Below are 3,428 nucleotides of genomic sequence, written 5' to 3'. Positions count from 1 at the left end.
TAATTAGATTTGCATTCACACTTCAAATATCGTGTGTCTATTATATGGTAGATAATCCATAAACCAGAATAAATTAAGCAAGCCAAATACTCGAGGTTTTCAAGGTATTATATGTCGTAAAAAGTGCACTTTCAGCAATAGGAATTTGGTATAGACCTTAGAAGGAAAGTCCCTTGTACCGATTTTCACATGCACATTACTATATCATACATGCTGGATTGTTAAGGCTTTCGCTGTTATTTCTTTTCATCATCACTGCTATCAACCTCACCCTTACTTATTATAGTAAATCATTCTTATTATCATTACTTTTAGTTTGTTTATCATCTTTGTTGAGTTTACGCTTTGTTATTTCCAGTGGTGTGGTAGTGTTCTTTCCTTATTATTTTTGATGTAATCATCTTTTTCATTGTTATTATCAGTATTATTATCAATGCAAATAATGGTATTAGTAGTAGAAGTACTGCAGTATTATTAGAAGTAGATGTATTAGTAGAAGTATCATTATCATAATCGTTATAAGTAGTACTACCTTAAATGATAGCAATGATAAAATATAGGAAAAAATATACGCAAATGTTAATGATGAAATAGGGTAGAAAACAAGGATGAAATATAACAAATAAAATTAAAGGAATATTATTTTAGGTATATAATAATGACGACGATGATGATGACAAAGACAATGCTGATAAACTTGTAAAGGACAAGAAGAGGTATGATACTGCCATTGATTTAAAGCAAACTTAAATATATTTCAAAACATTTTCCCATTGAGTTTTTTTTGGGGATATGGGGTGGGCATGTGTGTGTGCGTGTGTGTGTGTGTGTGTGTGTAAAAGTGTGTGTGGGGTGTGTGTGTGTGTGTGTGGTGTGTGTGTGTGTGTGTGTGTGTGTGTGTCTGTCTGTCTGTGTGAAAGAATGTGACAGAGTAAGAGAGAAATGTGGATAAATAGGTAGATACAAAGAGAGAGAGAGAGAGAGAGAGAGAGAGAGAGAGAGAGAGAGAGAGAGAGAGAGAGAGAGAGAGAGAGAGAGAGAGAATGAAATAACATATAGAAACAAACACACAGAATTAATGATTGATAACAGAGAAAGAAAGAGTTCTTCTTTTGAATGAGTCATCAGCATACCCTTGCACTTGTGATCACCAGAGAGAAAGAAAGAAAGAAAGAGAGGCAGATGCAGAGACAGAGACAGAAACCGAGATAGAGGCATAAACAGAAACAGACAAACAGAACTAGAGACTGATAGATAAACAGAGAATGAAAAACGAAAGAATAACAGATAGCAGCGCAGAGAGGGGGGGGGATAAAGAGAGATTACAATTCAAAACATGTGTAGCTCAAACATTTAATAAATGTTAATTAATCAGAATAAAAAAGAGAAGAAGAATTAGAGTGCTTCAAAGTCAGGGAGGATTGCCAGTTCGTCTTTCCCTGATATAGGAGGCAGTATAGATAACCTTCCATACTTGTACCTTAAGGGTTTCCATCTCTCCAGCTGACTGCCCTGTCTATGACAAGGCTAGGTCAGACAAAAAATTACCTGCTTGCCTACCTCACTGACTATAATGCAGTAACAATGCAGTACTACACTATTCCTCCTACACCACTATTGCCAAGATTTATGTAAACATAACCTTCCACAAAACTGAACATGTGCCAATTGTGGTGGTTCCCATAATGTATTTTATAAGAGCTGCCCTGCTTACAAACTCAAGTCTAAAACAGCAGTTCTGATATTCAAATCAGGCTTCACTCTATGTGACTACACTGACAAAATTTTACTCTCCCTCCTTATTCCAAAACTGTCTTTTGCTCTGCTCCTCTCCCTTCTTCACAAAATGTCTTGACTTCTCTTTTCCCATCCTACCTCTCCTTCTGCTCTCCCGAAGTCAAATTCTTTTTCTAGTCTAAATCTAGATACTCCGATCTCTACCCATTCCCCAGTGCCAGCTCCTACTACTTCTCACTATCTGTCATACCAAAAAATCTAAGCGTTCCATTCCATATTCTCCTTCCAATCCTCTACGACACCCAACCCTTCCTCTCTTCTTCGGACGTCTGTCTACTCTTCTCATAAGAAAACCTTCATTTCTCAGACCTCTCCACCCAATGCCCCTCCAAAAACTCTCGAGGACATCCAAAACTTTCTAAATATGACCAAAGAGAATACTGTTCTCTCTCATCCACCCTCCAAACTCTCTACTCCACTCCCACTATATTCAAAGTAGTTGTTGATATTCATGTCTCCTCCTCAAGTTTCCCCTAACCTTCTCCCTCCCACTTTTTCTCAACACACCCCATCCCTTCTTTCCCAATTATCCTTACCACTCCCACCTGTGTGCTCATGTGACTCTCTTCTGTCACAACAGTCCTTCTCTGGATCTTCACCCTCCTGATGTTCTTCCTGATCCTTCACTTTCTTCCCATTCCCTTGTGTCATTCTCCAGATTCTTCGCCACCCATTATACCCTTATTACCCATTGATTGCTTCATAATGGCTCTTTTAGTGTTCTTTATATGATGTTCCCCTTCCTTCCTCACACATAGATAACACACATATCCATTCACCCATCACCCTTAACCCCTTTCCCTTTTTATTAATTCCTAATTTACTACAGTTGCTCCTCTACTTTACCCTTTTCACGACCATGTCATCCTGTAGCACTCGATAACCTTTGACATCTAACATATTTTGTCCTACTCCTTAACTCATTTTATCCATTTAGTCATAATACTTTACCATAGTGCTATATGACCTTCGACATCTAGCACATTTACTTGTTTTAACCATCAACATATAAATCTAAAATAATCTTGATGAATATAAAATTTAACCATTAACATGTAAATCTAAAAAATCTTGAATATATAATTCACAGATGCAGAATTATGAAAATTAACTTGTGATGATGAGTGCAGTGATGCAGTAACTGGAGTAAATTAACACTGCACAAAATTTCTAAGTGATAGCCATAATTTAATTAGTTGCACATTAAGGCAAAGTGCTTTGAGGCAGCTATTCATTATAAGCATGAAATACGGATCAAGGGTTTATGAAATTTCTGAAAAAGTACAAATTTATTACTAAAATTTATTTCATATAATGTGACCTGAGAAAAATTATATGACAATTTTCTTTTTAAATTGCATCTAAGCCACATGGCACACAAGTGATACTAATTATAATGAATAATAATAGTAATCATAATAAAAATATAATAATGGAAGTAAAAGTAATAATAATAATAATAATAATAATAATAATAATAATAATAATAATAATAATAACAATAACAATAATAATAACAATAATAATAATAATAATAATAATAATAATAATAATAATAATAGTACACACTACTACTACTACTACTACTACTACTACTACTACTACTACTACTACTACTACTACTACTACTA

The sequence above is a fragment of the Penaeus monodon genome, chromosome 16 (genome assembly GCF_015228065.2).
Source record: "Penaeus monodon isolate SGIC_2016 chromosome 16, NSTDA_Pmon_1, whole genome shotgun sequence".
Classification (NCBI taxonomy): domain Eukaryota; kingdom Metazoa; phylum Arthropoda; class Malacostraca; order Decapoda; family Penaeidae; genus Penaeus; species Penaeus monodon.
This window is presented reverse-complemented; position numbering follows the sequence as displayed.